Raw genomic sequence first — 9,944 nt, forward strand, 5'->3', positions numbered from 1 at the left:
CAAAACCTTTGAAACCATAACTTCAAGATTTTATACATTAATGAACACAAAAGAACTGGAACCCTTTAAAATCGTTTCATAGAATACAAAAACTAATGTCCAAGTACAAATCAAAAAATGGACAATAACTAATCTATTTGAATTGTATCAATCTCCTCCATTGCTACATTGAATCTGCTATATCGTGGAGGTGCTTCATTGTCACTTATTGCTCCGGCATCATTCTTTTGTTGGCCATAATTCCAAAGAAGTGTAGCATATCTTGACCGTAAACACGATGCATCCAAAAATATTCGCTGGAATACCTTGGCCGTATGACAGGTATTCGGCAAAAGCTAGCATATAAATACCACAATCCCTATAATATAAGAAATTAAAAGTTACTACACAATATAATATTGATAATTTGATGATATTAAAATCAAAAGAAACACAAACTTACATAGACCCATGCGCCTGTTGAGGAACATTGTCTATGAATACTACATTAAAGAACTCGTTCTCTTGTTGAGCTTGCGATACATCAATTCCTTTATTGTTGTAATATTCATTGACTGATAACTTCAAAGGGATCAACTGAGACAATTTAACTATCTCTGCCCTGATAGCTGCATCGTGACCTGCTGCCCTATATGAGTCATACACGTTGATACACTTATCATTCAATGATATCACAGCCAACACCCAATGAAATTTCTCCTTGACGTGGACAGGAACAAAAACATAATCAATCTTATGCCAAGGTGTAGCAGCATGCATTTTGTACCCTCTAATGTATTCACCAATGACATGCTCTTCATCGGCACAACCAACATCGCTATCTAAATCCAAATATTTTTCCCAAATAGCAGATATCTTTGAACTAAATACACAATCTACAGTTGTGTATTTATAGCTCCCTCCAACATCATACTTGGCTTTTTTCCGTAGATAATATAAAATCACATCAACATGCTGACAAATTTAAACACAAATGTATAAATACTATAACTACTAATCAATCATTGTTTGTAATTATAAATTCTAAACAACTCTTACCGAATTGTTCAATAACTGTCCTTTGAAAAACAGATTATAGAACCAATTCTTATTGTCCACTATGAGAACGCCAAGGTTAATGGCCACAGAAATTTCACCTAGATTCTTCTTGTAATGGTCTTGATCATGCTTCCTAAAAACAGAATAAAAATATAAACAGTATACCATTCATTAAAAAGGTAAAGTAATTACTATCAACATTTAAATACAAAAAAAATCAAGAAAACCTATATATAAGCAGGCAGCACCTAACAATAACTGTTGTTGAAACACAAACAAACATTTAACCGGATACAAAAATTTAAACAGTTATGTTTTAAAAATATCTTATAATTATTCACCAATGACTTACTTTCTGTCATGCTTTGTAAGTAAGCCATCTCGGATCCATGAACGAAACGCATCCCACAACGTTATATCATAATCGTCAGATATCAAATCAAATATAAAAGGGTGTTTCAATTCAAAAATGTGAGGCTGACTTGATGAACTACCTGAAATGGTTCAAAAAACTATAAATTAAGTACACACTAACAGTAGCAATTAAAAAAATGATTACATTAACAAAAGTATTAAAATAATGGAATACTGTACCAGCAGATGATCCAAAATTGGTCAGATACGGAGATGTATTATAAGGACCTGGACGTCTATTCCTACGCGTAGGTAATGGCGTCTGTTCATTATTGCTGATAGGTTGATCTATCATCAAATTTTCACCGTTCGTACCCAATTGGACATCGATAGTGGACTGATCTGCCTTTGTTGTAATGCATCCTGCAATTGTTGTTGGCAGCTGTTCGGTGTGCCCTTTTATCACAGATGAATGTGGTGCAATGCTACTCTTTATAGAGTTGAGACTAGGCATGAATTGATCGTCCAATTCAAACTGTGAATCGGTTGTCACTTTCATGTGATCCAAAATCCGGATAGGGACTGGACATGGCATTTGTTCAACATCATCCTCATGAGATTTTTCAGATACTCCAAGCACTTTTTGTGGGGGTCTATCAAATACAAAACTTGGTTGATTTACCTATTAATTTCGTAAAAATAACAACACCTTAAAAAGTAATGACCCAAATAATGGTATAACAACTGTACTTATAAAATTAAATAACATACTCTAGGAATTGTATGTCTTGGAGCAATTAATTCATAATCCACTTCAATCAGATTTCGAACAGGGGTGTTGATACAAAAAACCTTATAAAAATGAAATTGTCGATATGATAATGAACATTTATTGAGACTGGAATTTAAGGCAAATTTGTATAATGTGATCACACGTTAGGATGTACGAAAAAAAACATAAACTTGTCTAAAACCTGACTTACCTCATGATCATCTGATTTGGGATATATTCCATCTGGATTGTTGATTGTCTTTAAAAAAAAAATAACAAGAAACATGAAATTTTTTTAATGGATACAAATAATGAAAAGTCATTTAAAGTTGTAAACGATAACAGTTATAATACATGTAATCATAAAACGAGTTAAGATTGCTAGATACAGTTTGATCATAATCAGGGAAATGTATAATTATATAAAATATGGGAGGCTTATTAATGATGTTTATTACACAAGTATTGAGTTTAAAAAATGATACACAAATTCTTGACTTACATGGGGCACCACATTTGTTGGTTTACTGTCGTTTGAATCCTTGAGTGTCTTGTAAAAATATAAAAATCCAATACACATGTAAACAAATATTAAAAGTTACGACTTCATAAACAGTGAACAAATTCAAATTTTTCGTAAAAAACACCAAAATATGGATCGTATATACAACCTAAATTAATAATAAAAAACTATGAGTACCTCTGAATTTCCAGATTCCAATTTGTCACACTGAGATACAAGAACTTGATTTGATGGAGATTCTTTATTGAAAGTGTATGGTGGTGTATACCCATCTTCATCATTTGATTTTGGAGGGACAATATGATCATCAGAATGCTCTGCCTGTGTTATATTACAACGTAAATCATTAACAAAAGTGTAAATTTGAAATACGTTACATCATTTTTTTGTTAATAACAAACCTCCTGCTCATCCCGTTTTGTATTGATGGCTGCCAGAACAGTTTTGAAGTTGTCGTTGATCAAATTGCGAATTTCAACAAAGTCTTGTTTTACCTAGAAATATGACATAATGATGTACGTTATTGAAAATTTATAATTGTAATAAGTGTATAAATATGAAGGATATACTATATGGTAAATACTTCTTTTCTGAAATCTAACAGCTCTTTCACCCAGCCTTCCACTTCAGATCCGCTTGTTCTCTGAAAAAAATCATAATCACTCGAAAGTTGTATATTTGTTAGATATGCATGTAGACATTCAGTTTGTTTTAAAAATAACCTTAATTAACTTGTTATTACCTTTTTTGACTCAGCATTCTTTTTCATCGGCTGTTTAATAGCAATTCGAGGTTCCAATTTTTTTTGCAACCTGTTTGGATCCACCAGTCACCAGCTTCTTTGTCCTTTTTCTAAGAGGCGACGTTGAGGAACCAACATTTTCTTTCCTTTTGACCTTTACTGCTTGTAGAGGAGGTGCTTGAAAATCATCTTCAGAATCTTTGTCGTCACAGCTTCCCTCTCGTTGATCATCATCTGTATCAATTATTTCATCATCTATATCATCATCTGATGAATCTGAATACTGAGGTGGATCTTGATTTTCGATACCCTCCGGTGGCAGTTGCAATACTGCAAGTTCCCTTTGATTTGGTGTAATGTTCCTGAATTTAATCTGGATTCCAAACATATTGTTACTATTATAAATAAAACCAATAAGAAAACATACAACTTGATGATTATTAAATATATGTCAAGTTAAGTACCTTGTTATTAACATCACTAAATATGGTGTTCATAAGTTTCTTGTATCTACGACTCTCTTTGGTCGTCTGCCAATTGAGAAACCTTGGAATATGGTCATCAACCTTTTGAGCGACCTGGAAATCATTACTCGAGCTGCACTCAAACAACCATACTTGTAGTACAATAGGCATTCCCCCGATTCTGTAAAATTGTTTTTTACCATTTAACCTCTTGCTCAGGCTCTTTATCAACAAATAGAAAGCTTTTTTCCCCCATGGAAACTGGTTGTACCTTCCACTTTCAACAAGATCAAAATATAATCTAGGCACTTTTTTTGTTGATCTTTCACCGGAAAAAATCACTGTCTGAATGAAGTATAAAATTGCAAACTTCAGGCCATCCTGATCGTTCTCCCCCCACACTTTTCGATGAAAACTCCTCATTATATCAATTTTTCTGATCAACTTAACACCCTCAAAATATTTTTCCATGAAACTATTTGGTTCTGACTCGTCAAATATGAAATCAGTTTCTTCGTTGACACAATTTAATCCACTGATCAAAGCAAATTCTCTCAAAGTGAAACGCAGCGTAGATCCATTTACACGCATTACAAATGCTTGGCGAGAACTACAGTTGAGTTCTAACGCCATGCAACACCTATGTATTTGTCCGCGAGCACGACATTGATGCATTTGCATATATTTACCAAAGCAGGTGCTTTCACAGAATACATTGTATACATGTCCATGTAAATACTTCATCAAGTCAGCTTTTATGTCATGATTAAAGAAACAATGAATATGGGGAGCTTTTTTTGGTTTATTTTTGACATAAAATTCATTTGCCTGCACATGTTCAACGATAAAATGAATACATACTTAAAAAATTTCTGATATATGACTCTATTACTAGTTAAAAAAATAGAATATGATAAACTACATTGTAACAAAATAGTGAAAGTTAATTCAGAATCATGAATATTGATGACATAAAAAATAAAATAAAATAAATAACAAACAACAACTAAGCTGATACAATAATTCTATCAACATTTGAATACATAAATATGCTGAAGAGAACATAACTACATTATTCACCAATCTATATATATGTATACAACAAATAATATAGTATTAAATTAATTAATTTATCAATTTCTGCTGTAACAATAATATAGTTAATTCTGTTAGCAAAACACATCATAAGCTAATTTTGAGATTAACTAATTTAAATTGAGAGTTTCTTTTTTTACAAATTCAAATTATGGGCAAAAACAATGGCTACTATAATACAAAAACACCTATAGGGGCAGGTTCATGGTAATATATGAATCATATGATTTGTACTTACTTTTGATATTTATCAAATCACATTTAGGGATACAATTTTTTTTTATGTATTTATACTATATAGTTTCCAATCTGAAATACATGAAATTTCAAACACAAAAACCAACTATAGACATAGCATAAAAATTAGTTTCGTTAATAATTTATTACCTCTTCATCGTCATGACGTAATACTTCATCGCTTGGATATTTTTGTTGATCAACCGTGGTTTTATAGCACGACACTTTCCTTTTTTTTGAAGAGCTAGCAATTGTCATTTCATACTCTTGTGTCATTCTCGCCGCAGATCCTACATTTTCGATCAATCCTTGAGTAATGCACAAATCAAAAGAGGGAAATTCCGGAAAATTTTGAACGTTGTTGTTTATACCTCTAGTAATTCTGACTGAATCAGCCATTGCTTAAAAGACACTGTTTTTTTTTGCCTACAATTCAAAAATCTGAATAAGAAAAAAATCTTTTAACAACTGCGTATTTAAAATCAAACAACAATGATTCTATATATATGAATTTTCATAATCTACCTAATCTTATAAATTGAAAGAAAATCACAAAAAATATACAAAAAATACAAAATCATAAATGTATATTAAAACAAAAATCACATAAATTGTCCATAAAGTGTTGATATACAAAATCATAACTTTAACAAAAAACGCAAAAAAATCGAAACCAAAATTTGAACTAACCTTGCCACCACGAAATCTGCTTTTAATAATGAATCTAGCTCAAAAATCTTCTTAAATCCTTGATAATCAATTGCTTTTCATAATCTACCCAAACTTAAAAATTAAAAAAAAAAACAGAAGATATATACAACAAATACAAAATCATAAATGTATGATTTATATTAAAACAAAAATCACATATATTGTCCATAAATTCTTGATATACAAAATCAGTACTTGAACAAAAAACGCTCAAAAAATCGAAACCGAAATTTAAACTAACCTTTCCACCACGAAATCTGCTTTTAATAATGAACCTATCTCTAAAATCTGCTTGAATCCTTGATAACAATGGCTTTGATTCTGGAAAATTTGAACAATGTCAGAACTTGAACAAATAAAGCTCAAAAATTCGAAATCGAAATATAAACAAACATTTTCACCACGAAAATTGCTTTAATAATAAACCTAACTCGAAAATATGCTTGAATCCTTGATAAAAATGGCTTTGATGGAAAATTTGAAGAAGGAACATGAAATTTTGGCTGAGAATTTAAAAATAAAAATCAATTTTTACCTTTCTTGGTCTTTACACGAGAAGTAAAATCATTAATTTTTTTTTTTCATTTAATGTTATTGGACCATATTTTGGTCCAATCAATGTATTTCCATTTATATATTAATTTATTAATACTAAAATACTTTAAAATCTGAACATATACATATTTTATAAAAATACGTATAATAAATATAACATATTGCTATTTTGTCATTTTAATTAAAAATTTTAAAATGATGTTATTTTGATTAATTATGTTCTTAAATTTGTCTTAATTGCTAATTTTTCCATATTAAAACAGAGTATGGGGTAACATGAAGATGGGCTCATGAACTACTAAGTGAGATGAGCTTGTGGGCTGCGTGGCAATGAATGGGCCAATGAGTTGGTCATTTAAACACCACTCAATCTCCACTTTTACTTGGTTCCACTCGCTTACTTATTATCTTTAAGTTTCAACCTTATTTATGATAAAAACATATCATCTAATATTTAATAAGTTTTATAAAGTAATGATTAAATAAAAACGTTGTATGGAATAAAGTGTTGTTAAGCAAGGACAGACAATAACGATTGTCGAGGGGCCATTGGGCCTAGGGGAAGATACATTGTAGCTAGATATAATTAGGTCGGAACGAGTAAATATGATATGAAAATTTTGATGTTTAAAAGATAAATATAGTATGACGAAGATGCTTAGATGAGTGTGTGGCATAATAAGAGAGACAAGATAATAAATATATGTGGTAAAGTGAGAGTGACCTCCGTGATGAAACATGATGTGAGAAACGAGCAAGACTGAGATAATTCATAGTCGTAACTAGGAAGAACACAAATGCATCAGTGAAGATGTGAGGAAAGTTGATAGTGATATGGTAGAGATAGATTAAAGATGAATTTGGAATAGGTAATTAAATATGAAATAGATACATCTTTAGCTTGCTGAAAATACGATCTTAGATAAAGAAGTATAAATATAGAAAAACTCACTCGAAATTTCATTATAGATATTGTCAAAAAAAAATTCCAATGATTTCTACATGTTATATGCATTTGTTCTTTTTTATATGAACAAGTATTAGCAATACGTCTTCAATATTATTAGCAACACGTAATGTTTTTTATTATCGAGATGGCGACTTGTAAAATTATAATCTAAGGCTCCTAATATGCCTCTTTAGAAAATGCTGTCATTCATTACGTCAGAGTTTTATTGGAGTATTTATATAATTTTGATCGGGTACGAAATTAAAAAAATATGAAAATATTTTAATATGTTTTAAAATTATTCTTTAAATAATAATTTTTAAAAGAAAATTATACATTCTTTGTGGATATTTGTAAAATAATTTTTTTTTAAAGAGTGATTAAAAAAAAAGTATGTCGAATAAATAGAGTATAGTATTTTTTTTATTATTTTTGTGTAAAGAGTGAAAGAAAAAGTTGAAACGTGGTCATCCTAAAAGACCAATAAAGTTGTGCGTATGAGAATCAATGTGTGAAGATTCTGCTTTCTTTTGAATATTTTTAAGTTTACATTGACCAAATCCCATTATTTAATTTTGCAAAATCAATTAAAGCCAAAAGGATTGTTTTTGCTTTTTATTCAAAAACAAGGATATTCTGTGTTTATATTTCCAAACAATGTAATTTCATATTTTATATAAAATTAAGATCAATTTTAGGTGGTAGTTTAATCAAACATACTTGAGTATTGATTAATCAAGAACGTATTTGTATATATTTAGAAAATGACAATAATGAAAAGAAGGATGTCGTGGACATATTAGGAGAGTTGAGATTAATAATGAACATATTTGGGTTAAGATAAGAGTGATCTCAGTGGAGGATAAGATGCAGAAAGCGCGAACCTGAGATGATTCAGACATGTGAAGAAGAGATGAATAAATATTTAATGCAAAGAAATGAAAGATTGTCTATAGATGATTTGAGAAGAGTTAGAGTTAGATCGATTATAGGAGAACTGATTAGACACGACAAGACATTATTGCAACTTGCTAAGGACATGATTGATGATTGTAGAAGACACAAATTAAGATAAAAGTTGGTATATATATATATATATATATATTAGAACATTGTCTTACTAATCCTACCTTACTATTGTTATATTATTTCTTATGTAGTTTGTTTATTCTTAGATTTCTATTTATTATCTAGTGTTTATTTTGTAAATCGATTTTCACTCTATTTTGTTGTAGTTAATGCTTTTTTATTTGGAATGCTTTGCAGTGCTTTTATTTAGTATTTGTCTTGATTTCTTCATTTCTTGTTATTTCTTTTTCAATCAACTGTGATATTTTTTTCCTTAAAAAGGCTTATCACAAATAACTTATCTATAAAGGTAAAATCTACATACACTATACTCGTTCCAAGACTCCAATTATGATATTATATTGGATATATTTTTGTTTTATTTTTACGTTAATCAAACACAAAATATATAAATCATATATGTAATAGTCTCAAATTTTTTACATTGTAATTAATATCTAGTACTGGTAGCAAAAAGGGTGGTTTACTAGCTGATTTGAAAGTGAGATAGGTAGAATATTAAGTTTTATATGAGTAATACTGTGTTTAACTGCTAGTTATAAAATGACATTATCAATACTTACGTATTTTTAACTAACTATCAAACGACTCTTCAAACTTCAAAGTAACGTAGATTTTGTTCTTTTTTCTTTCCCTTTACCACTTGTTATAGGCAGAGATACTAAATATTGTTAGGTACAAATTTGAGGAAATTTGGAAGTAATGTGAACTTCGTTCTTTTTTATTCTCCTCTGCCATCTTTTTTTAAAAAAATTCACTCAGTGTTTGAAGCATATTTGAAACCTTGATTAAATTTGAATTACAGATTAGATGACTTATATGAAAATAGCGCTTCCAATAAAATTTCTATCATATTCAAAGTTAAAATTCAAAATCTTTAATCAGAAATAAAGTGTCTGTTAGATAGAGTTACTAATTATGATTAGATACAAATTTGAGAAAATTCTAAAGGGAAAAATGAGAAAACACAATTTCCTTGCATATTTGTTTATTTTTTCCCCTTTGAAACAAATAATTTCCTCTTAAATCATTAGTTTACTTTTTTATGTCCACTTCACCTCTTTTTTGCAACATCATTTTCACGTGTCCCTTAATTTCTTGACTATCGTTAATCTCATGGTAGGGAATTACTCAACACTAGTATCCCTCTTAAAAAATAAAATATTTCACATGAAAAATTAACTTTATAATGCTCGAAAAATGATATTTCTTATCATATCATTTATTATATTCATCAATTTTTTAAAATATATATATATATATAATTTGATTCGAATATTATTATCGAAAAAAATTAAATATTAAAAATCAAATTTATATAAAATTACAGACTAATATCGATGAAGTCTATTTTCAAAAGTTATGGAGGTTCACATGGTAAGTGGGGCCCTTTGTGTTGGATATATTGGAGTAAT

General features: G+C 29.5%; 1 pseudogene; it reads right to left on the reverse strand.

Moving 5' to 3' along the window:
- Positions 1-56: 56 nt before the first annotated feature.
- Positions 57-6,526, reverse strand: LOC107021820 (annotated as a pseudogene).
- Positions 6,527-9,944: the final 3,418 nt, after the last annotated feature.

Source organism: Solanum pennellii, chromosome 6, assembly GCF_001406875.1.
Source record: "Solanum pennellii chromosome 6, SPENNV200".
Classification (NCBI taxonomy): domain Eukaryota; kingdom Viridiplantae; phylum Streptophyta; class Magnoliopsida; order Solanales; family Solanaceae; genus Solanum; species Solanum pennellii.